This window comes from Rhinoraja longicauda, chromosome 1 (assembly GCF_053455715.1).
Source record: "Rhinoraja longicauda isolate Sanriku21f chromosome 1, sRhiLon1.1, whole genome shotgun sequence".
Lineage (NCBI taxonomy): Eukaryota > Metazoa > Chordata > Chondrichthyes > Rajiformes > Arhynchobatidae > Rhinoraja > Rhinoraja longicauda.
The window spans coordinates 123,681,969-123,708,882 of record NC_135953.1 but is presented as its reverse complement, the minus strand read 5'-3'; the positions used below and the strand labels follow the sequence as shown (position 1 = coordinate 123,708,882).

General features: G+C 41.8%; 1 long non-coding RNA gene across 1 annotated transcript; it reads left to right on the top strand.

Moving 5' to 3' along the window:
• The first annotated feature begins 15 nt into the window (after window positions 1–15).
• Window positions 16–26,914, top strand: LOC144600568 (uncharacterized). The gene is made up of 3 exons (XR_013548156.1): window positions 16–114; window positions 13,322–13,434; window positions 26,581–26,914. It is a non-coding gene; the product is annotated as an uncharacterized LOC144600568 (long non-coding RNA).

Sequence of the window (26,914 nt, the reverse complement as noted above, 5' to 3'; positions counted from 1 at the left end):
CATTTATTAAAGCTAGTGGCAGGTCGTCGGCTCAGCACCCCCCCCCCTCATTGGTCACCACTCCCGTCACTCTGGCGGGTCCCATTGTGACTTTGAATGCTGAAGACGACCATGGTAAGTTGAAAAGGTAATTTTTAAACTTTAAAATGTCTACAACTTAAAAAAATATAAGACCAATTTTTGAATGAAACTTGGTACTACAAACCCCAGGACAATGGTGAGTAAGGTTGGCCTAAAATTGTCGCGCTATCATGTGATGGAGGCACAAAGATAAGGTACAAACAAACGGGGGGGATCATACAACGGGACAAACAAGATGAGAGTTTAAGTAATATATAGATGTGTGTGTGGGTGTTTGTGTTTGCGTCTGTGTGTATGTATATGTATGCCATATATATAATATATATAGTTTTGGAAACAAAAGTCCCTGGCATCCATAGGGCAAGTTATCTTTAAAATGCTAATTTATGAATGTAAAAGAAGCTGATTCATATGGTTTTGATCTTATTTAATAACCATCAACCCATCTTCAAATTAAACAATGAAACATAGCAAAGGGTCTCTTTAAAAATAAACTAAAATAGTTTAGGTCCTTGTGAGCACACCTAAAATCAGAACTTTCACATACCAGCTGCAAATGTGTGTGAACACCAAATGTCAGGAACATGCACATGCATCAAATGGGATATACATCCCACACCAAGAAACTATCCAGGTATGGAAATTATCGTAATTGTTTTCTAAGGTATGGACTGTTATGTTTTAATCAGGATTGCTACCTTTTTCAACTTGGAATAATTGAAAAGCAACATTTGAACAGTATTGATTCTGGTTATATTCAAACTGTACAATCATAAATCCAATGATCATCTAATTATTAATTAAAAACCGCAAACACTTAACCTAATCGTTTAATGTATTTGCATTAGAGGGAGGTCTCTTTGAATAGGCACGAATAAAGTAATAAATTGGACATTCGTACCTGCTACGCTTTTTCTTCATCAAATCATATAATTTGTGATCAAAGAAAAAGCGGTCAACTCTTGTAACAAGCTTCTGAAATTCCAGCGATTTCATCATCTGAAAGATACAGTCAGAACTATAAAGATATGCATGCATTAATAAATTGTAGGATTTTATGGTCAAATATTGTGTTAGATTTCCATTTCTTAATGTGCATTTGATCACAATATTGATTGAAACAAAATAATGCAGCTTTAAAAATGAGATCCCACCCATTCAAGACAGAGGTGAAACAAAACGATTATTTCCTCCTCAGTGACTCATTAATCTTTTGTAGTCAGTTCCCCAAAGGACAGTATAAGCAGAATCCTTGAATATTTTAAAGGCAGGGGTAGTTGGATATGAAGGACAAAAGGTGATGACAATTTTCTGCGAAACAATGGTGTCCGTAATTGCTAAATGTCTACTACAACCGAATAAGGAAATATCATTGTATAAGTAGTAGAAACAAATGACTGTAATTGCTGATTAATACACAAAAGGGCAAAAAGTGTTGGAGTAACTTAGCAGGTCAGGCAGCATCTCTGGATAACATTGATAGGTGACGATTTGGGTTGGGACCCTTCTTCAGATTTTTGGTCCAGAAATGGACTAATTTGGCCTGACAGTATAATAATGCAGAATCACAGAGGGGGAGCAGTGAGAGAGGATGTTGCTGAACTCTCGTCGGAGAGAGGAGGAAAACTTCTTCAAAGTAGACATACCTTGAGGAGATTTTGCAGTGGAATGGACAAAATGTGTAGGAAAGAAGTGCAGATGCTGGTTTAAATCAAAGGTAGACAAAATGCTGGAGTAACTCAGAGGGACAGGCAGCACAAAAACATACCATTTTGACAGTATTTTCCAGGTAAGAGCGTACGTGTTGCGTGTGTGACAAGTGTATGTCGGAGGCTTGCTTGTCCTCCAGAACACTTGAGCGACACTGTGCGTCACGCCCTTTAAACTTATGACCTGTCGTGCAAGGGCACTATATAAAATTATGAGGGACACAGACAGGGTTCTGTCAGAACCTTTTTCCCAAGATGGAAAAATCAAATACTAGAGGACTTAGCTTTAAGATGAGAGGGGCAAAGTTTAAAGAAAATGTGCAGGCCAAGTTTTTTTACACAGAGGAAGGTAAATGCCTGGAATATGTTGCTGTGGGTGGTGGTTCAGACAGATACATTAGTGGCTTTTAAATTACTTTTGGATAGGCATATGGATGTACAGGGAATGGAGGGGTATGGGTTATATGCAGGTAGGTAAGTGATGATCTCGGCACAGACATTAAGGGCCAAAAGGCCTGTTCTTGTGCTGTATTGTCCTATGTTTTAATTTTTATTAAGTAACAGAAGCAGAGAAAGAGCTCTAGATGAAAATTAATACTTGTGAAAGAGGCGAATGCAGAAATGAATAAATGACAAAAGGGATCATGGAAATTGAGCATATGATAAGTCTAACGATATAGAAAATAGCAACAGCAGAACCAGTTACCAAGCAAAAAAGTAGCTGAGGTTATGATCTGAAACTGTTGAGCTCATGATTACCTGCACATCTAGGAACATGCAGTTAGGACGTTAGGATGACACGGTGGTGCAGCTGGTAGAGCTTCTGCCTCGCCGTGCCAGAGATCCGGGTTCGATCCTGAGTTTGGGTGCTGTCTATGTGGAGTTTGTACCTGGGTTTCCTACAGGTGCTCTGGTATCTTCCCATCCCAAAGATGTGCAAGTTTGTAGATTGTAAATTGCCTCCAGGGACTCTGTAAATTGCCCCCAGTGTGTAAGGAGTGGATGTGAAAGTGGGATAACATAGAACGAGTGTGATGAGGTTGGCCAATGGTCAGCGTGGACTCAGAAGGCTGAAAAGACTGCTTTCATGCTGTATCTCTAAACTAAACTCTGGTGTACATGCAGCTTTGGGAGTGGCAAGAGTGGAGAGGCGAGCGGTAGTTAAGACTTGTGTATCATAATAAGCAAGTAACCAAAATGCATACCACTTTGTATAATTTACCAGAATCTCTATGTCATATGCAGAGTGTTTTCTTGAGGCACAAAGTGCATAATTGAAAGATAAGGCACTGCTTTTGACAACAGCCAACAGCAGAGGGATCAGAACAGGAATAGTATGGAATATTAAAATAACAAAGGGTTAGTAGTTCAGAATCGTATTACTTTAGGTAGATCAGATGCAGATCCGATACACTAAAACACTTACATAAACTTATGGCAAATAATATTCAAACTAATTGAATTTTATCAGATTCATTCTTTCTGCTGGCAATTATTCCCATCCATTTCATTTGGACTGCTGTACTTGTGCCAGGTTAACTTGTTGCAGGCATGGATTCCCAGAACTGGGAAACATAAGGGAGTTGTGCTGGCTGAGGTAACTCCAGAAGGAGTCATTTGACGGAGTGTAGGTGGCTAAAGCTTGAACTAGGGAAAAAGGCTGCTCTTTAGTCCATGCTCAGATTCCCAAGCTTCCACGTGGTCACGAACTCCAAGCCAGGACCATCAAGCATATAGATTCATAGGATAATACAGCACAGAAACAGGCCCTGTAGCCCACAGAGTTACACCAATACACCAACCATCCTAATTTTATATTCATTTTATAAAGGCTTAAGTAACTCATTTACACTAATCTGACACTAAGCCAAATTTATTCTTCATACATTCTTATCAACTCACCCCACCCCCACACCCCATATTCTGCAATTTACTGTGGTTAATTAACCTAATAACGTCTTTGGGACTTGAAAGGAAACCAGAACATCCACAGTAAATGACCACACCCAGTAAATGAACACACCCAGAGGAACCCCAGCCAGTTGCAGGGACAACATGCAAACTCCACGTAGACAGCATCTAAGGTCAGGATCGAAACCAGGTGACCAGAGGGGCCGGAGAACCTAGGGTGATGGAGGAACTGAAGGAAATCCACATTAGGCAGGAAATGGTTTTGGGTAGACTGATGGGACTGAAGGCTGATAAATCCCCAGGGCCTGATGGTCTGCATCCCAGGGTACTTAAGGAGGTGGCTCTAGAAATAGTGGAAACATTGGAGATCATTTTTCAATGTTCTATAGATTCAGGATCAGTTCCTGTGGATTGGAGGATAGCAAATGTTATCCCACTTTTTAAGAAAGGAGGGAGAGAGAAAACGGGTAATTATAGACCAGTTAGTCTGACATCAGTGGTGGGGAAGATGCTGGAGTCAATTATAAAAGACGAAATTGCTGAGCATTTGGATAGCAGTAACGGGATCATTCCGAGTCAGCATGGATTTACGAAGGGGAAATCATGCTTGACAAATCTACTGGAATTTTTTGAGGATGTAACTAGGAAAATTGACAGGGGAGAGTCAGTGGATGTGGTGTACCTCGACTTTCAGAAAGCTTTCGACAAGGTCCCACATAGGAGATTAGTGGGCAAAATTAGGGCACATGGTATTGGGGGTAGGGTACTGACATGGATAGAAAATTGGTTGACAGACAGAAAGCAAAGAGTGGGGATAAATGGGTCCCTTTCGGAATGGCAGGGAGTGACCAGTGGGGTACCGCAAGGTTCGGTGCTGGGACCCCAGCTATTTACGATATACATTAATGACTTAGACGAAGGGATTAAAAGTGCCATTAGCAAATTTGCAGATGATACTAAGCTGGGGGGTAGTGTGAATTGTGAGGAAGATGCAATAAGGCTGCAGGGTGACTTGGACAGGTTGTGTGAGTGGGCGGATACATGGCAGATGCAGTTTAATGTAGATAAATGTGAGGTTATTCACTTTGGAAGTAAGAATAGAAAGGCAGATTATTATCTGAATGGTGTCAAGTTAGGAGGAGGGGGAATCCAACGAGATCTGGGTGTCCTAGTGCATCAGTCAATGAAAGGAAGCATGCAGGTACAGCAGGCAGTGAAGAAAGCCAATGGAATGTTGGCCTTCGTAACAAGAGGAGTTGAGTATAGGAGCAAAGAGGTCCTTCTACAGTTGTACCGGGCCCTGGTGAGACCGCACCTGGAGTACTGTGTGCAGTTTTGGTCTCCAAATTTGAGGAAGGATATTCTTGCTATGGAGGGCGTGCAGCGTAGGTTCACTAGGTTAATTCCCGGAATGGCGGGACTGTCGTATGTTGAAAGGCTGGAGCGATTGGGCTTGTATACACTGGAATTTAGAAGGATGAGGGGGGATCTTATTGAAACATATAAGATAATTAGGGGATTGGACACATTAGAGGCAGGAAACATGTTCCCAATGTTGGGGGAGTCCAGAACAAGGGGCCACAGTTTAAGAATAAGGGGTAGGCCATTTAGAACGGAGATGAGGAAGAACCTTTTCAGTCAGAGAGTGGTGAAGGTGTGGAATTCTCTGCCTCAGAAGGCAGTGGAGGCCAGTTCGTTGGATGCTTTCAAGAGAGAGCTGGATAGAGCTCTTAAGGATAGCAGAGTGAGAGGGTATGGGGAGAAGGCAGGAACGGGGTACTGATTGAGAGTGATCAGCCATGATCGCATTGAATGGCGGTGCTGGCTCGAAGGGCTGAATGGCCTACTCTTGCACCTATTGTCTATTGTCTATTGTCTCCCCATCTGCACCTGAATATTTTTAGTAGTTGATTTATGAAACCAAAGTGTTAACTTGTATCATAAAAACATGAATAATACAATGTCAGGGAGAAATAAAGAATAATTGCTATCAAAATCAGTGTGTTTGCAATTTCACAATGTATAAAAACATCTGTATGATTTTCCTGGGCACTGATTTTTTTTTATTAGAATTTTTTTTCTCACGTTTTAATGTTGTTAGCGAGTACTTATTGTTGACGGAATAATTTTGACAACCCAGTGCAAGCTATCCAAATGAGGCATAGCACGTGTCATAATTTTTCACTGCAAATACAAAAATAGAAATAGCTAATCCCTCCAGATCACACTAGTCCTTCAGTAAAAATACTGAAATCAACAATTATTCATCAGTATGTAAATATATCTGAAGACAACATGGAAAGTCAATTCTATACTTTGACACTAATTCAAGTTCTATGATTCATACTTTTGATTTGACCGTCTAGATGTTTTCACATATTTAAAAAAATAATAGTTTAATTTTTTTTTCATGTTTACACATTTCTGCCCTGGATTAGCAGATTTGTTTTACCATTGAATTTTATTTGTTCTAAGCATATTGTTTTCTAACAATCTGATTGGATGAACCAAGACCCACAGCAAAATACAAATGGCACTTCCTTCAGAGTTTTTCATAGCTTTAGCATTGTTGAACTATTTAAAACCCTATTGTAATATAATTCTGCAATAAAGCTGACAATGGTTCATTGTATTACCATAAAGTGGAAGTACCTAGTAGTTATAGATTCAGAATCTTTTTGTTAATGTTAGTATTTTCCATTGTTGCTTTTGGTTGGGATGTTCCATCAGTTTAACCCAGAAAAAAACAAGGAAGACATATTACTGCATCAGTATGATGCATAACCTGGAAGGGAAATTACAGGTGATGGTGTAAGAAGAATGTCACAGCAGCAGTCAGAGAGGACATATTGCAACTGTGGGTTCATCCACTGAGATAAAATGGGTAGAGCTCAAAACTAAGAATGGGATATTATTATCTGAATGGTGTCAGATTAGGAAAAGAGGAGGTGCAATGATACCTGGGTGTACATCAGTCACTGAAAGTAAGCATGCAGGTCCAGCAGGCAGTGAAGAAAGTTAATGGCATGTTGGCCTTCATAGCGAGAGGTTCTACTGCAGTTGTACAGGGCCCTGGTGAGACCACACCTGGAGTATTGTGTGCAGTTTTTCGTCTCCTAATTTGAGGGAGTACGTTCTTGCTATTGAGGGAGTGCAGCGTAGGTTCACCAGAAAATTCCTGGATTGGCAGGACTGACATATGATGAAAGAATGGGTCGACCGGGCTTATAATCACTGGAATTTGGAAGGATGAAAGAGAATCTTATAGAAACATATAAACTTCTTAAGGGATTGGGCAGGCTAGAGGCAGGAGAAATGTTCCCAATGTTGGGGAAGTCCACCAGGGGGCACAGTTTAAGAATAAAGGGTAGGCCATTTAGGACTGAGATGAGGGAAAAACTTTTTCACCCTGAGAGTTGTGAATCTGTGGAATTCTCTGCCACAGTAGAGGCCAATTCACTGGATATATTCAAGAGAGAGTTAAATATAGCTCTTAGGGCTAATGGAATCAAGGGATATGGGAAGAAAGTATGAACGGGGTACTGAATTTGGATGATCAGCCATGATCATATTGAATGGCGGTGCTGGCTCGAAGGGCCAAATGGCCTACTCCTGCACCTATTTACTATGTTTCTACAGTTTTCATTATGCAACAGGCCTCCCCATAGCCAACAGGAGATAGAGGAATGGCTATATAGTCCCATTACAGAAAGATATAAAAGCAACTGGGTTGTTGTTGTGGCTGACTTTAACTTTCCCACTATGAACGAGAATTTGCGTAGAATGCAAAGTGCTCGAGTAACTCAGTGGGTCAGGCAGCACATCTGGAGGACATGGATAGGCAACGTTTCAGATTGGGATTCTTCGTCAGACTGGGGCTGCCTGACCCACTGAGTTATACTCCAGAGATTCCCACAACTGCACTTTTGGGCATTAAAACTGACTAGGACTTCCTTTGTGCATAAGATTTTACGAGGCAGAATTCGTTAGGTGTATCCAAGAACATTTCTTGAAATAGTGTGTGGATAGTCCAATTTGAAAAGAGACCATTATTGGACCATGCATTTGAAAATGAGCCTGGCCACGTGACTGGTGTTTCAGTGGAGGAGCATTTTGGGAGCAGTGATCACAACTCCATGGGCTTTATGATAGTTATATATAAGGATGCCTGCAGTTTATTGGGGCAAAGCAGATTACACTGTTATTATGCAGAAACTAGGGAAAGTAAATTGGGAGCAGTTAATTGGTTAAATCCACATCTGACATTTGGGAGTCATTTAAAGACCCGCTGATAGAGTTCAGGACTGGCATGATCCAGTAAGGAGGAGGAATAAGAATGACAAGGTAAGAGAACGTTGGATGACCAGATAGGTTGGAAATTTAATCAAAAAACAAAAGGAAGAATATGTAAGGTTAAGAAGATGAAATCAAGACAGGTTTGTCAGAGCGTTTGAAGGCTCTGGTTCTCTATTCGCTGGAGTTTAGAAGGATGAGGGGGGACCTCATTGAAACTTACCGAATAGTGAAAGGTCTCAATAGAATGTGGAGAGGATGTTTCCACTAGTGGGAGAGTGAAGGACCAGAAGCCATAGCCTCAGAATAAAAATAAAGTACCTTTAGAAAGGAGATGAGAAGAAATTTATTTTGTCAAAGGATGGTGAATCTGTGGAATTCATTACCACAGACAGGTGTGGAGGCCAAGCCAATGGATATTTTTCAGGTGGAGATTGACAGATTCTTGATTAGTAAGGGTTGTCAGGGGTTATGGGGCGAATGCAGCAGAATGTGGTTGAGAGGGAAAGATAGATCAGCCATGATTGAATGATGGAGTAGTCTTGATGGGCCGAATGGCCTAACTGCTTCTAGAACTTATGAACTTACATTGTACTTTATTTGGCACAGATGCATTCATAAGAAAATCGGTGTAAGTGTTTAGTGTGTGAAGGGGTGCCAGGTATTTTGTCCTGGCTTGCACCAAGATTGGTAGAATTGCACACATCCAGATACGTAGGAGTATTCACTTGGACCTTTCAGATGATGGCAGAGCTCTGGAAAGTCAAGAAGTGCGTTAAGGGCCTGTCCCACTTTAGGCGATTTTAAGGCGACTGCCGGCAACTAGGCTGTCACCGACAGTTCGACGGGTGTCGCGGGCATGATCGTGAGGAGTCTTCCAAGAATCGTAGTGGATCTCAGCGCGTCGCTGAGAAATCATCCGGAGTGAAATTTCTCGGGGACAGCTGGCTTGTCGCCAGGTATCGTTGCTTATTGCGGGCGCTGTCGCCTGCTGTCCCCAGGTTTGCTAGGTTCTCAGATGCATTTAGAAGCACATTATATTAAAATAAGTAAAGTCATTTCAAAATACCATAAAATGCTTGTGTTTAACCAATTTATTTACCGTCAGGACATTTGACAGGTAGATTGGAGGCGACAGTTTGACGGTCAGGTAAGCGTGGGAATTTCACGATGTTTATGACCATCAGCCATTACATTTAAAGTGGGCTCCCAACCCAGATATGCAACCCAGAAACCAGATATGCATCTCCCGTATATTTTCAAAGAATGCCCACACACTTTTCACAAAAATCCACTTAACCACTTAAAAATAAAAATAAATTAATATAGCTATTAGTAAACTGGAAGTAAATCCAGTTTATGCCTTGTTACAGTGATGCTTGGTTTTTAAGTAACCCATACAAGATGTTATAGTTCAAAACTCTCAAGTACTTTCTGACTTGTCAGTGATTTCAGCGGAAATTAGGACGCCAGAGAAGCATTGACAGCGTGGGAATTTCGCGATGTTTCCAAAGACGGTGTAATCTTGACCTGACTCTGCATTGTCGTCGGGTAAAAGAAAAGTTCGGCGATCTGCTATGACTTTGACAGTCACCGGCAGTCGCCTTAAAATTGCCTAAAGTGGGTCTTTAGGCTCTTTATTCACTACATTATAGAGTTATTCATTCTGGTCTGCTCTAAAGTCACATTATACATGTAACTTGTCCAATTAGGTTTCTAAGTATGGAGGAGTATTCAAAAACAACAATAACTTCCATGTACATATCACCTTTAACATATCAAAATGTTTCAAGGAACTATACCAATGTTTAATCAAACAAAACCGACACAAAGTCTTAAAAGGATTTATTCAGGCAAGCTGCCATTTGCTTGCTCCCGAGAGGTTGGTTTTAAGAATATATTACAGAACTTAGTATATTTCAGAAGCCTGAGCCAAATATCTGGGGAAATGCATTCAATTTCGACAACAACAGCGAACAATTTAAATTCAGTTAATTAAATACATGTGCAATTAAAAATTTAGTATTCCGAAGGTGTTAACTGAATGGCATTAGAAAAAAATCAGTTTGTTCACTAAAGCTGTCAGAGATGGTAATCTCCATCCTTTTTCCAGCCTAAGTATGACTCCAGATCAAGTGCATTGTGGTTGGCTCTTAAATGCACAATGAAATAGTCTAACAAACCAGTCAGTTCAATGACAATTTGAAATAAGCGTTCACCTGTAATGTCCACATGCTGTAAAATATTCTCAAAAGAATTATCTTAAAGGGTGGAAGTTAGTGATATATTTAAGGAGAGAATTCCACAACACAGAGGCTTGTCAGCTGAAGGCATAGCCTCACTAGAGAAGTTATTATATTTCAAAATGGTTATGGTTATGAAATTTCTGTAAATAGAAATTATGGGTGGGGGGGGAGCAATTAGTGCCTCCAAACATAGCCATTCTTCCAACTCCACCCTGATTCCAACTGATTTCAGTTTTAGCAGTCAGCTAGTCCTGTTAAAATCTAAATTGAGTATTGGTGTCCAGGTCAATAGTGAGCATATAATGGTTGACACTTCACACTTCTTCTAAGTAATTTTGAATAAAGAGACAAATTGATTCATCATCTGGAACTGGCAGTTGGTAATCACAAGGCTTCCTTGTCCATGCTTGATTTAGTCCACAAGGCAACATGAAGTCCATCGTCATTTTGTGAAATCCCATGACCAGTCCTTACCAGCAATATTCTCTGTGCTTTTATCTGTGGTGAGTATGCCCTGCCAAAATGATCATAACTGTGAAGTCTGGGATTCTATGAAAAAAGTATGATTTTCTTAGCATGACTTTTTCAGATAAAATAATATATGGGATAATTCTCACAACAAGAGGCCTGACAGGTAAGGCAGATGAGCTTAGGGCATGGATAGGTACATGCGACTGGGATGCTGTAGCCATTACGGAAACCTGGCTAAGTGAGGGGCAGGAATGGGCAGCTCAGTGTACCAGGTGCTTCTGGAGAGACAGGTGAAGGTAAATGAGGAGTGAGAGTTGAGTTATTGGTTACGGAGGATGTCACGGCAGTGGTCAGAGGGGACATTACGGATGATTCATCTAGTGAGGCAGTTCATCATGGGAGGTGCTGAGGAACAAGAAAGGGATGCCCACCTTGTTGGGGGTGTACTACAGACCCCCAAATAATCAATGGGAATTAGAAGAGCAAATGGGTCAGGAGATTGCAGGCAGCTGCAGGTCTAATAAGATTGTCGTGGTAGGGGATTTTCCCAATGTCGACAGGGATTATCATAATGTAAAAGGTTTAAACGGGGTGGAATTTTGTAAATGTTTCCTCCGGCAATATCTAGAGGGCCCCACACAGGAAAGGGCAACGGTTGATCCTGTCCTGGGAAATTGGGAGGGGCAAGTGAATGAAGTGTCTGTGAATGAGCCCTTTGGGACAAGCGGCCACTGTTCTATTAGGTTTAAGATAGTTATGGATAGGAATACAGGGGGCCCACGAGTTAAAATGCTAAATTGGGCAGTGCCAACTTTGAGGGTATGAGACAGGAACTCGCTCAAGTTGATTGGAGTCGGTTGTTTGAAGGAAATAGGAACATCAGGAAAGTGGAATGTTTTTAAAAGTGTGCTGACAAGAGTTCAGGACAGGCATGTCCATGTTGGAGAGAATGGCAAACTTAAGGAAGCATGGATGTCGAGGGAAATTGAGATTTTGGTCAAGAGTAAGGAGGCATGGGACTGGTATATGTAACTGGGATCAAGTGTATCCCTGGAAGAGGTTTGGGAACTAAGGAGCAAATTAAAAAAGGAAATCCGAAAGGCAAAAAGGGGACAGGAGATGGTTCTGGCAGATAGCATTACAGATAATCCCAAGAGATTTTATGTGCATAATGGAAAAAAGGGTAACGGGAGAGATTGTAGGATCCCTCAGGAATCAATGCGGTCAACTCTAAAGGGAGCCACAGGAGATGGGCAAGATCATCAATGAGTATTTCTCCTCTGTATTTGCCATGGAGAAAGGCAGGAGGACTGAAGAACTTGGGGCAGTCACTGGAAGTGTCTTGAGAACAGCCAGTGTTACAGTCGAGGATGTCCTGCAGATCCTTACATGTATGAAGGTAGACAAATCTATCGGACCTGGTCAGATATATCCGAGGACACTGTGAGAAGCTAAAGAGGAAAATGCAGAAGGCTGAGATTTACAAGTCGTCATTATAAACAAGCAAGGTGTCAGACGACTGGTAGTGGCAAATATTGTGCCTCTATTCAAGAAGGGCTACAGGGAAAAGGCTGGGAGCTATAGGAACTATAGGCTAATGAGCTTAACATCTGTGGTCGGAAAGTTACTAGAGTATTCTGAGGGATAGAATATACATGCATGTAGATGGGCTGATTAGGGATAGTCAACATAATTTTGCATGGTTGTGTCTCATGAATCTGATTGTTTTTTTTGATGATATGCCGATGTGATGATGTGCCGAAAACGATTGATGAAGGCAGAGGTGTAGACGTATATATGAATTTCAGTAAAGCCTTCATGGAAGGAAGCAAAGAGTGATTATGGAAGGATGTTTTTCGGACTGAAGGCCTGTGACTAATGGTGTGCCTCAGGGTTCGGTGATGGACCTATTGCTGTTGTCACCATGTTGTAGGAAAGATGGTGTCAAGCTGGAAAGGGTACAGAGAATATTTACGAGGATGTTGTCAACACTCGAGGGCCTGAGGTATAGGGAGAGGTTGAGCAGGCTAGGACTATTCATTGGAGTGTTGGAGGATGAGGGGTGATTTTATAGAGGTGTACAAAATCATGAGAGGAATAGATCGGGTAGACTCAGAGTCTCTTGCCCAGAGTAAGGGAATTGAGAACCAAAGGACCTAGGTTTAAGGTGGGGGGAGGGAGGGGGGGGGGGGGTAAGAATTAATAGGGACCTGAAGGGTCACGTTTTCACACAAAGGGTGGTGGGTGTATGGAAACAGCTGCTGGAGGAGGCAGTTGAAGCAGGTATACATTACGACGTTTATAAGAAACATTTAGACAGAAACATGGATAGGACAGGTTTAGAGGGATACGAGCCAATTGCAGGCAGTTGGGACTAGTGTGGATGGGACATATTGGTCACATCTAAATAATACTAAAACTCTCATCTTGTATATTCGTATATTTGATTGTATGGCAGTTTGTTCCCGAAATACTGCCAAAACGACAACAATTTTAGGCCCACCCTACTCACCATTCCCCTGTGGTCTTGATTGATCAAGTTTTGTTACATTTTTAAAACAATTAACATAATAAACTTTAATAAATGCACCCCCCCCCCCCCCCCACCAGGAGGACCAGCGCCCGTCCTGGTGTGCCCCGCGCCTGACCTTCCTCCAGTGGTGCAGAGCGGCGGCAGAGGGTTAAAGAAGATGGCCGCCGCCATCCAGCTGCCGGGCCCGCAGGTGAGATTTGAACCCAACAGGTCCACGCCCGTCGAGTATGACAATAAAACTTTTTTAACTCTTGATTCATGCATATTTATTGTAATTTTACAACAATCCTTCAAAATCTGTCTGAAGAAGGGTCTCGACCCAAAACATCACCCATTCCTTCTCTCCTGAGATGCTGCCTGACCCACTGAGTTACTCCAGCATTTTGTGTCTACCTTAAAAAAATACCATGTCAGAACTGTGGTCAATAATTTGCTATTCCTTCACTTATGAATAAATCATTGTTATACACTGTCATAATTAAGTTGTTTTTTTCTTTTTCTCTCGAAAATCTGAGTTGACAACATTCCATCACCTAAAACTAAAGACACATGGTTACCCTAAGTGGCTGCCTCTGATTCGTTAATATTAATTCAGTGTGAAACGGCCTGAAATACACTCTGCATAAGTTAGGGAATTACAAGTTGGATAATTATCTTGCTCACAAAGGTATCCGTGTTGCCAAATCCACAGGGCATTGTCCTGCCAATTTCAGGATCATTAATTATGAGCTGCCAATGCTACTGTACAAACAATTAAAATTACAACAGCATGTGTAGACTTGTTGACATGTTGGCTGGGAAATATCGTTTTGCACATTGAATACTTCTTTGGTGAAGTTGTCAATTGAATTAATTGGAGTTACGTTTGTTTTACTGAATACCTCATTCTGTATTTGGCCAAGTATGGTTTTAATTAAAGCTAAAGTAACTCTTCTCTATTAACCTTTCCCCCCACTTACAATTTTAAAGGAATAGTCCTTCCTGTGAATAGATTTAAAGGCAGAAGTCATAAAAATATCAGAAATCTAAATCATTTGAAAAGGCCAATTACATAAAGAAAATTTGAAACCTGAAACTTGAAGAAACCAAAATTGAAATAAGGTTCCATAATAACTTGGTCCCAAACATTGACTTTATTCTCTGTCCAAATTCTTCATAATTTAGAGAACAGCTCATGTGACAGATGTTAAGTTAAATAATTCATCAGTCATTTGCTTCTTGCTGAACAATTTGTGATAGAAGGGAGCTCACCTTACTACTCAATGCAATGAACCATGATAAGCTTACTGATCTTGATCTGTTAGTTGACTTTGTATTTCAATTGAGACTTTCATCAAACAACCAAATGTTGAGAAAACTAGGCAAGTGTGTTATTTGTAACTTTGCAGATAATATATTAATAACTTGGATTTGGAACTACTGGGGCAATTTTAAAATTTACAGTTGACACAAAACCTGAAAGTGTGGTGAACCGTGACCAGTGAGAAGCGTGGTGATAAAATTCAAGGGGATTAAAAAGAGCCATGAGATACATTTTGTTTGTAACATCAAGAAGAGATAACAAATCTAAATAGATTTATTTTAGAGAAAAAAGCTGGAGAAGCTTGGAATGTTCTCCTTACACAAAGAAGGCTAAGTGGAGATGTGATAAAACTGTTCAAAATGTCAACTGGCGGCAACATCTAATACAGAAGAGATGGTAAAAATAGGTTCCCACTGGCAGAAGGTATAGTCACAGGTCAGAGGTTTAGTATGAGTGGCAAAAGAACAAAAACAATTTGAGGAAAACATTTTAACACAATGAGTGGTTAACATCTGGAATAAATTCCTAGACAGTCACAAAAGCCGATTCATTCATAACTTTTTTTAAATGAATTGATCCAGAACGTGAAAAGCAAGAGCAAAGGCAGGGCTACAGAGAAAGAGCAAGAATGTGGGGCCAATTACCTGGTTCTTGCAGAGAATCTGAATCAAATTGTAGATCTAAATGGCGTCATTCAGTGCTGCTAAAAATCTACAATTCCATGGTTATGCAGTTTCTGCTGCCCAAAGCTACACACATTTTAATGCAAATTGAGACTATGCAAAACAGGTAATCCCACATTGATTTAGTTTACAAGGTATGTTAAATTGGCATTGCACCGGTTACAATACAACTCCATGGCATATCAACTTTGCTAACACACGAGTTTTCAAGAATTCTGAAAATAGTAAAAAGAATGAATGTTTATCCAAGTATACATGTTGAATTGTATGTTCTGTTACCCAGAAATCCATTCCCACAATGGAACTGAATTAGACAGATGGAGTGTGGTCTGCCTTCACTAACCAAGGATGAAGTCCATGCAATGGGCCATGCACACTGTATCCAAAATATGCTTTCTAGTGTCCAGCATTTTGTGTCTATCTTCAATATAGTGATATTGGTTCTCAGGCTCTTGTATCTCTTTCCCGATGGTAGCAGTGGGATGATAGCATGCCCAGGGTGGTGTGGGTCTTTAATTACATTAGCTGCTATTTTGACCCAGCACTTCCTATAGACCCCTTCAATTGTGTGGAGGACAATACCCATGATAGACCAAGAAGAGTCCACCAACTTTTGCAGCCACCATGTTCTTCAGCATTCAAGTTACCAAACCAGGCAATGATGAAACCAATCAATATGCTCTACACCATACACCGGTAGAAGTTCAAGAGAATATTTGGCAACATGCCAAGTCTCATTAAATTTCAGACAGTAGAGGCAATGATGGGCTTTATTAGTGATTGCATCTATGTGCTGGGCTTGGGACAGATCATCAGAGATGTGCCTCCCCTCCTCCCTCCCCTCCCCTCCCTCCCCTCCTCCACCCACCTCCCCCTCCCCTCCCCCTCCCCCCTACTCCTCCACCCCCTCTCTGCCCCAACCCCCTCCCTCCCTCTCCTCCCCAATCCCTCGCCCTCCCGCCCCCCGGGAACAACCTGCGATTGCCATAGCAACCCACCTCCTGGCCCGGGCGGCCGCCATTGGTGGAGCGAGGGTGGGGGGGGGAGAGTACTGTCCCGTCCCGGTGCGGGGATGTTTAGTGGTAGACGGTGGTGGCTCTCCCACTGTTGCTGAGCCGCTGGACTCTGGGCGGCGTGGGGAAACCGCTCAGCTGGCCGGGGAGAGGAGGGGGAACTGGGGAGCCGAGACCAGGCCCAGCATCAGGCCCAGGCCTCGGCCTCAGCCTCCACCTCCACCAATGCCCAGCCACACTGCCGCCGCTGTGCTGCCGCCTTTCCCCTTGGCGCACCTCAGGCTCGCGGTTACCCGGTCACGTCCAGGCCCAGGCCCAGGATCGGTGCTTCACCCGGCACCAGGCCTGACTCTCCTGCCCCCAAGGGACAAGTGGCCGAGCCCTGCTCAACGGGCCCCAACTGCGCACGCACAGATGTGTTTGTTCTGCGCCCGTGCGGATGCGGCGGCCATTTTACGGAAGTACCAGATCAACGGAGCCCCAACTGCTCATGCACGGTTTTCTAGATTTAGATTTTTAGATTTAGATTTAGAGATACAGTTATACAGTTTAAACTTTAGAGATACCGTTTATACAATTTAAACTTTAAAATGTGAATAACTTTTAAAATATAACACTGATTTCAATGAAACTTCTTCCATGGGACCACGGGACCACAGGACCACGGTGAGTAAGGTGGGCCTAAAATTGTCGTGCTATCATGTACCGTTTTGGCTGTAGTCCAGGAACAAGCGAACAAACAAGAGTTTTAGTATATAGATTTCCACCATCTACATTTTGTGATTTTCAATTATTAGAGAGGTCATGAGATGACAAAAGGCTACAAGTAAATGTAATGGAAGTTTTTAAACTCATGAAATATTTATATAAAGAATATTGTTTATAGCAGCTAATGGGTGAATAAAGGAACTATTGTGAAGGTGACGGAACCAGAGGAGCTAAAGAAATCCTTTCTATGCAATGGAGAGTAGAGCAGAGAAGACTAGAGAGATGGAAAACACCACACAATAAGATGGTGAGATCAGATTCAGTAGTTTCTTTCAATAATAACTAATATAAATACCCAGAAGAAAATAAAACTGCAGGAAAACAGGGAAGGTGTGAGAGTGGAAACTAGTGAATAGCTCTATACAAAAGTTGAAACAAACAATGCTTGGTGGTCATCTGTACTGTACTATCCTGTAAACATGATTTTATGAGAAAAATATTATACATCTTATATATATTAACAGTAAAACATTTCTTACCTGAGAACGTTTTAGAGCATTTATTTTTAAATTGTTTTCACTCAATTTCCTGTTCATACTGAAATGCAGAAATAACCATTATGACAACATAATTTACATTTATTGTTATGTTTATAAAGTCATTGTTAAATGCTAAATTATTCATAATTTTTTCGCTTCTATAAACTCCAAGAAATATTTATTTATTTAGTTGTACTCTCAAATTAAGCTAGTTTGCTAAATTGATAACTTAGATAACTTAGACTCATTGTTTCTGCCTGCTCCTGTCCCACTGAAATGATTTCCACTTTACTCGACGGCATCCTATCCCCGCAGGTCTAATCTCTCCCGATCTATGTCCAAGATACCTCACATGCCATGCCCTTTGTCTCTTTAATGACCTGCTTTCCGAGCCCCCACCCCCTCATCTTTACTATGGACGTTCAGTCACTCTACACGTCCATGCACCAGGAAGGCCGTTTCTTCCTCGACCGCAGAACCATCCAATTTCCCTCTACTAACACTATTCTGCCGAACCGTGCTGTTCCTCACCCTTAACAACCTCTCATTCGACTCCTCCCACTTCCTCCAAATAGCTATGGACACCTCCATGGGCCCCATGCCTGCCTCTTTGTAGGATACGTTGAACAATCCCTGTTCCAAGCGTACACTTGCCCTATCCCTGAACTCTATCTCCGTTACATTGACTGCATCGGTGTTACCTCCTGTACCCATGCAGAACTCATGGACTTCATCAACTTCACCACCAATTTCCATCCTGCACTCAAATTTACTTGGATCATCTCCGACATCTCCCTCCCCTTTCTTGATCTCAGTCTCCATCACAGGAAATAGACTATCGATTGACGTCCAAACCTACTGACTCCCACAACTATCTCAACGACACTTCTTCCCACCTTGCTTCCTGCAAAGACTCTTTCCCCTACTCTCAATTCATCAGTCTATGCCGCATCTGCACCCAAGATGAGGTGTTCCATACCAGGAAATCTGAGATGTCTTCATTCTTTAGGGAATGGGGGTTCCCCTCTCCCATCATAGATGAGGCCCCCACTTATGTCTCCTTGGTACCCCACAGCTCTGCCCTTGCTCCCCCTCCCCTAGTCGCAACAGAGACTGAGTCCCCCTAGTCCTTATCTTTCACCCCATCAGCCATCACAGTCACATAATCCTCCGAAATTTCCGCCTGCTCCAACGGGATCCCAACACTAGCCACATCTTCCAATCTCCTTTCTGCCTTCCGCAGAGACCGTTCCCTCTGCAACTCCCTGGTTAACTCATCCCTTTCCACTCAAACCACCCCTCCCCAGGTACCTTCCCCTGCAACCACAGAGGATGCAACACCTGTCCCTATACCTCCTCCCTCGACTTTGTCCAGGGATCCCGACAGTCCTTTCAGGTTCGGCAGAGGTTCACTTGCACCTCCTCCAACCTTATCTACTATATCCGTTGTTCAAGATGTGGACTCTTACACATCGACCGGACAAAGGGTAGACTGGGCGATTGTTTCGCTAAACACCTTCGCTCAATTCACCTAAACCTACCTGAACTCCCGGTTGCTAAACACTTTGATTCTCCTTCCTATTCCAACACTGACCTTTCTGTCCTAGGTCTCCTCCATTGTCAGAATGAGACTAAACACAAATTGGATGAACAGCATCTCATATTTCGCTAGGGCAGCTTACAGCCCAGTGATAGGAATATTGATTTCTCTAACTTCAAGTATCCCCGGCATTCCCTCTCTCTATTCTTCCCACACCCAAGTCACACGAGTTTCTTGTTTTCACCCAACAAACTGCTAACAATGGCCTCTTTCCTTTATCATCGTTACTTTTTAGCATATCTTTAATTCATTGTTCTAACGGCTGCGGGCTCGCTGGCAGTCTGTTGTCTTTTTTCCCTTTTGTTTGTGTGTTGGTGTTGGGGTGTTTTTTTGTTTTTGTTTTTGGCTGTGTATGTGTGGGGGGTGTGGGGTGGGGTGGGGGTGGTGAGGTGGGGTGGGGGAAACCTTTCTTTTTTAGGTCGGGGTGAGGCTCGGCCGCGGGGCCTTCCATCGCCCGGCGTGGCTCGACCGCAGGACTTAACAGCGCCCGGCGCGGCTCGGCCGCGGGACTTAACATCGCCCGGGGCGGCTCGGCCGCGGGGCCTTCCATCGCCGGTGTGGCTCGGCCGCGGGACTTAACATCGCCCAGGGCAGCTCGGCTGCGGGGCCTTCCATCGCCCGGTGTGGCTCGGCCGCGGGGCCTTCCATCGCCCGGTACGGCCGCGGGACGTTTCAGCGCTCGGTGGGGCTCGGCCGCGGGGACTTCCATCCCCTTGCGGAGGCTGTGCGGGTCGGTCGCCTCGGTAGGGGTCGAGCTGTCTGTCCGTGGGCATGGGGGGTAGAGAGGGGAAGTTTTGTTTCCTTCCATCACAGTGAGGGGGTGTTTGGAGTCACTGTGATGGATGTTTTGTGTTATAGACAATAGACAATAGACAATAGGTGCAGGCGTAGGCCATTCAGCCCTTCGAGCCAGCACCGCCATTCAATGCGATCATGGCTGATCACTCTCAATCAGTACCCCGTTCTGCCTTCTCCCCATACCCCCTCACTCCGCTATCCTTAAGAGCTCTATCCAGCTCTCTCTTGAAAGCATCCAACGAACTGGCCTCCACTGCCTTCTGAGGCAGAGAATTCCACACCTTCACCACTCTCTGACTGAAAAAGTTCTTCCTCATCTCCGTTCTAAATGGCCTACCCCTTATTCTTAAACTGTGGCCCCTTGTTCTGGACTCCCTCAACATTGGGAACATGTTTCCTGCCTCTAATGTGTCCAATCCCCTAATTATCTTATATGTTTCAATAAGATCCCCCCTCATCCTTCTAAATTCCAGTGTTGGGGTCGTGTGTCTTGTGTTCTTTTTTTTTGTGTTCTGTGACTGCTGGAAAATGTAATTTTGTTCGGTATCTCGGTATCGAATGACAATAAAAGAATACAATACAATACAATACAATACAATATCTCTCGTTTCCCTTTCCCGTGACTTTCAGTCTGCAGAAGGGTTTCGACCAGAAACGTCACTCATTCCTTCTCTCCAGAGATGCTGCCTGACTCGCTGAGTTACTCCAGCTTTTTCTGTTTATCTTCTGTTTAAACCAGCATCTGCAGTTCCTTCCTACACATCTAATATATTGGGTTGTTTTGTGAGTTTTGTTTGTGTCCAATGGATCTTGAGCTAGCATTACTTTCAATTTACATACTTTCTCTGGAGAATGTCACAATGCTAGCAAAACTTTCCCTTTAATGATAGTAACTGCATTGCTTTTCATTATCTTTTTAACTTTGCCTCTTTGATTTATGCTACGTTAATGGTGTAATCTGCAGTGATGACAGATACGAAATATTTGATCTGTCTCAGCTTTCACAGGATCCACACATTATTCTGCTACAATCATCCTTATCTTTTCGCTGCAAAGGTTTTTACTGTCATAATCCAATTTTAACATATCAATTTTCAGTTACACATTGCTATTCACATGGCTCTTCTAGTTCTCCGGCTTACTAATTAATTTAGCAATATTGTAAGCTCCTTTTCTTGTAGAGTTGTATTTCACCATGAAATGTACATTATTTGAGTATTTAGCAATATCTCTTAAAATATCTGCCATTAATTGTCTATTAACAATCCAGTCTGAAGAAGGGTCTCGACCCGAAATGTCTCCCATTCCTTCTCTCCAGAGATGCTGCCTGTCCCGTTGAGTTACTGCCTGGGATGAGATGCTGCCTGTCCCGCTGAGTCCAGCTTTTTGTGTCTAACAATTATTTTAATCTATTTTCAAATTCACTTCAGCCTACAAATTTATATAAATGGTTTTATTTAAGTTCAGTTTCTAGTTCCGATTGAACTATGACCCTCTTTGACAACGTAAAAATGGTATAATGCTGTCATCATGTTTGTGAAGAGAATTCCTTACACCCAGAATACTATTTAATCCCATCTCTTACACAAGATCTAACAGTCCCAAGTGCACTCTATGGACTCAGCTTTCAAACTATTTTAGCCTGCTCGATTTCTCTGGTCAATATTTAAAGTCCCCATTATTGTTGTATTAATATTGTTACAAGCTCATCTTACTTCTTCATTTGCTCTCTGTCTGAATGATTGGGGTTAGAGGGGGTGGGTGGTTATAGACTACTCCCACAAGTATTTTCTTGAACTAATATCTCTTATTATCTCTGTGTAGGAAAATAACTGCAGATGCTGGTCTAATCGAAGGTATCACAAAATGCTGGAGTAACTCAGCTGGTCAGGCAGCATCTCAGGAGAGAAGGAATGGGTGATGTTTCGGGTCGAGACCCTTATTCAGACTGGTGTGGGATCTTCTTCAGACTGATCAGTCTGAAGAAGGGCCTCGACCCGAAACGTCACCCATTCCTTCTCTCCTGAGATGCTGCCTGACCCGCTGAGTTACTCCAGCATTTTGTGATACCTTCTCTTATCTCTAATCACTAATGTTCTTGATCAAATATCTTGTTATTTGGGGGCCACAATCATTCCTCCCTGCTGCCCTTATTTCATCTTTTATCATCATAACTAATATCCCACTGCCCCTCCCAATAACCAACCCTCATACCCCACTTTGTCACTTCCGTTTCCATTGTTACTTTCTTTCTAAATGCCAATTATTCAGGGACATTTAATTTGCAACCTTAATCACCATGTAGCAACCAAAGGATCAAATTAATTGGTTTTTATATCTGGCATTTGTTCATCCACTTTGTAATAAATGCTTTGTGAATGCAGAAAAAATGTCATTAATTTTAACTTTTTACAATTCTTCATTGAATTGACTTTATTTACCGATGTATTTTCTGTCCACGCTTGTCAAACTTTGTTCATCAAAACTCAAATTTTATATTGCTCTATGAAACTGAAATTTCTTTTAAATCTAAATCTGCTCTCATAGAAACTGTCCACCTTACTCCAAAAACACCCCATACATACCCCACCAAACCTATTATTGATGTGAACTTCTGTGCACTGTCCCAGTTTTATGTTGCACCTGGACACTGCTCCCAGCCCAGTCCCTTTGAATAACTCTACCTTTGCTTGATTCCATAGCCAGTATTTTTTGAATCTAAAGAATAACTCGCACTACTCTTTGAGCCACAGATTTAGCTCTCTGATCCTATGCCAACTTGCCCATTGTTTAGGTAACAATCTTGAGATTGCATTTTGATTTTGATGTTAAGCTCATCAAAGTTTCTCAGCAGACATTCATCTGTAAATCTACCTATGTTGCTGATTCCAATCTAGACCATGATTATTGGTGCTTTCCTCTCTCACACCATTCTTCTCCACTGCCAAAGATTTTTTTTAACGAGCCACAGCTTTCAGGTTTCACTGCATGGAATGCAGGAAAGAATGCATACTTCTGTTTACACTGTGCCCTGCAATTATGATATTTCTTTTCGATCTCCCCAAACCTTTTTCTTCCTTCAATTTTATTCTCATCACAGTAAGAATTTTATACCTGTTGGATGAGGTCAAAGCACTGCTCTTTGGGGTTGCCAAATCTAGAAAGAGGCATTACTAAAGGTTTGATCACATCTGACCACGTGAACCATTGATCAAATGGTTATTATAGAACTTAATATAAACACCCATGTGCGTTTTATGTCAGCTGTTATGCAAAGGTTCAGCGATCCAAGAACTCACGATGAACAGACAGGAAGATGAAACAAAAAAATTACAGTCCCAGAAACTGTTGGATGCCACTGCTGGTGCTTTCCCTTCTACTCACCATTCTTATATATTTTTCCTCCCTTTTCTTTACATTTTAAATTTCATTCCCCACTGCAACTAGAACATGTGGTGTTTACATTGGTACAGTAGTTCACAAACTCAGACTTTTCTCACAATTTCTTCAATTTTATTGGATGCTCGTTTTTCAATGTTACTCTCATTCTAGATTGTTATAGTTCCACCAGATTGGACAAGCAATGGTATCATACATTTTCATCACATTGTCCTCTCCCAATCCCTCCCACTTGACCTTCAATATATCAATTCCTAATTCATTTCTTCCAGTCATCGTCCCCTCTTTCTTCCTTGCTTCCATTCTTAATTCTCAAGTTAAGACCACTTTTCCGATTCCCAATTTAAAACCATTGCTTTCCAGTGCACATCCCAAAAACCCACAATGATTCTCCATTTTACACTGAGAATTACCAAAATCCACTGACTCAGAATTTTGACAATTTACATTTAAGTGCTTTTAATTATCAGGTTTTCTTTTTATGAAAATTCTAATGGGACAGTCTTTAAATTAAATCTGTTTTTCTTTAAGGTTTTTATTCAACAATTATTGTTTTTCTTTTGTTTGAGCAACCAGTGGAAATGTGTTTAACATGGGATTGATTACATTTAGTAATTGACATCCATAGTCAAGGGTCTTTTATTGTCATATGTCCCGAAACGGAACAATGAAATTCTTACTTGCAGCAGCACAAGTATGCAAATGTAGTACTCAGTAGATTTCATAATAAACAACAAAAAGAAGTTCAATAAATTTAAAAAACAACATATTGCAACAAAATAAGCCCCAAAACTCCACACAGTTCATAGTTTGGAATTTCAGTGGAGTTTGTAGTGTTCAATAGCCTGATGGTTGTTGGGAAGAAGCTGCTCCTGAACCTGGACATTACAGTTTACAGCCTCCTATATCTTCTTCCTGAAGGCAAGAGTGAAACAAGAACATGGCCAGGGTGATGTGGGTCCTTGATGATGCTGGCTGCCTTTTTGAGGCAGTACCTCTTATTACGGCCAGCTTCTCGTCTTTCTTATAAAGCCCCAAAGTTGCCGTTGACGAAGGGTAGGGAAATGACATCTTCTGGACGTAAATAACCAATAACAAAGATCTCCACGACGATTCAGTTAGTTAGTCATTTATTTGAAGTTGCAATAAAACATATTGGCATATCTCTTGTCATTAACTTGTTATTGATTAACTTGGTAAAAATCTAATATCCTACCGTGGTTCCTTCGTGACTTATACCAACTTCCAGACCTTATATCCAGTGGGCACTTTTTGTATTTTCTTTGGCCACCAAAATCTTATTATTTTAGTAGGCTCTTATAATTAAAATCCTTCTTGCTGATCTTCTATCGGCAGGTTCTTCTCGTGAACTGAAGCATTGCGTCGGAGCTGGCAGCTCCTCTGGCACCACCCAGTCCATGTACATAAGCATAGTATTAACCTCTTAGTGTCCAAATAATACAGCAGGATATAAAATAATATAATATACTAAAATAACTAATAAATGCACAGAGACCCAGTTTCCTGAGGTTGGTAACAGGTTTGGAATGGACAATGGTGTTGAATGCCAAGCTGTAGTTTATGAACAACAGCCTGACATCTGTGTTTTCATTGTCCAAGTGGTCCAATAGCGTGGAGCCAGCAGGATCATATCCTCCGTTGATCTATTGTGGTGGTAGGCAATTTGTAATGGGTCCAGGTTCTTGCTGAGGTAGGAGTTGATGTGAGCCATAACCAACCTCTCAAAGCACTTCATCACCACGGATGTTAATGCCCCAGTCGGTAGTCATTGAGGCATGTCACCTTATCATCTTGGGCACCAGTATTATTGATACCCTTTTAAACTAAGTGGGAAACTTAGACCTCAGTAATGGGAGGTTGATGATGTCTGCAAAAACTCCAGCCAGTTGGACTCCAGCTTGACCTGCTCCCCTGGGTTCACCTTGTAGGAAGTGATGGCGTGTAAGCCGTGCCACAACTGACAAATGACCATCTCGTCCTCGAGTTTAGAATGAAAGTTCCTTTTAGCCTTTTTGATGGCATTATTGAGGTCATATTTGGACTTCATATATGAATCTGCGTCACCAGGCTTCAATGCCTGAGATCTGTTCCTCAGAAGATTGTGAAACTCCTGGTTAATGCAAGGCTTCTGGTTGGGGAACATTCAGATGAATTTTGAGGGAACATACTTCTCCACGCATTTCCTTATGAAGTCGCTAACAAATGTGGCATATTTATGACTTGCTGCCAAGTCCATCAACATTGCCTAGTCTACCGACCAAGCAATCCCATGGTTCATAGCCAACCTCTCAAAGCAATTCATCACATCATATGTGAGTGCCACCAGTCAATAGTCACCTTGCTCTTCTTGGGCAGATTCTGAAGAAGGGTCTCGACCCGAAACGTCACCCATTCCTTCTCTCCAGAGATGCTGCCTGTCCCGCTGAGTTACTCCAGCATGTTGTGCCTACCTTCAAACCAGCATCTGCATCAGTTCTTTCTCACTTAAGAATTTTGTACGTTTCAACACGATTTCCTCACATTCTTCTGATCTTTTGAGAATATAGGGCGAGTCGAAACAATTTCTCTTCAGACTACAAACCCAACTTTTTTAATGTGATTTTTTTACTGCACACCTTTAAGTAAAGTAAGGAGATGAAAAGGAACATTGAAATCCAGGTGCAATCTCACCAAGGCCTGATTTAAATCCAATAAGGCATTATTGGTCCTGAACTGAATTCTCTATTGACAAATAAATATGTTGTCAGCCATGACTAATAACCTGCAAGAGGGGACACTCCAATATTCAGACATAGTTCTGGACACCTTGGTGAAAGTCGCACAGGGCAGAATAAAGGACTGGAGGTTTGAATGTTGCTGTACCAAGTTTCCATTCTGATCACATTTCAACACCATGTACAAATTGACCAGTGTGTGTCTCAAGGGGCTCTATTTGAATTGTATAATTTCTTCAAGACAAATATCGCTAACTGAAAATAGTGCTCAGATAGTGTGTCACAGTACGGACTGGACGTTAAAAAGTAACACATTTGCAATCTTACAAGAATTTGACAGCTCTTGAAAGTGAGTGTTTAATATACAGAATGACCACAAGAGGGAGATGTAGAATGCCAAACTGCCCTCACTGTGTGAAAATTACCAAAAATAATATCAGATTCTTTAAGAGCTCCTCAATTTAATCGCCTGCATATTCTCCAATGAATGGACACGTATCTAACTAATTAGAATTGCCCCTTTGAGCAATAATTTTAAAACTTTTGATTCCTTTACAGGAGGCTCCCACCAACATTTTGACCAACAAGAGAAATAGTTGCCACACCAAAGTCATTACATCAACCTTCTCAGCCAGCAGAGCACAATTTTCTGTAAGCCATTTTACGCAATAATATCTGGTTAGTTTACTATGTAAATGTAAGTAATTGTATATATTGTTAAATTTGTTTGAAAGCAACTGATTAGAGACTCAAAGTGCTCCAGGAACTCAGCGGATCAGCCAACATCTGTAAGTAGATGTGTAAGAAAGAACTTCAGATGCTGGTTTAAATCGAAGGTAGACACAAAATGCTTGAGTAACTCAGCAGGACAGGCAGCATCTCTGGAGAGAAG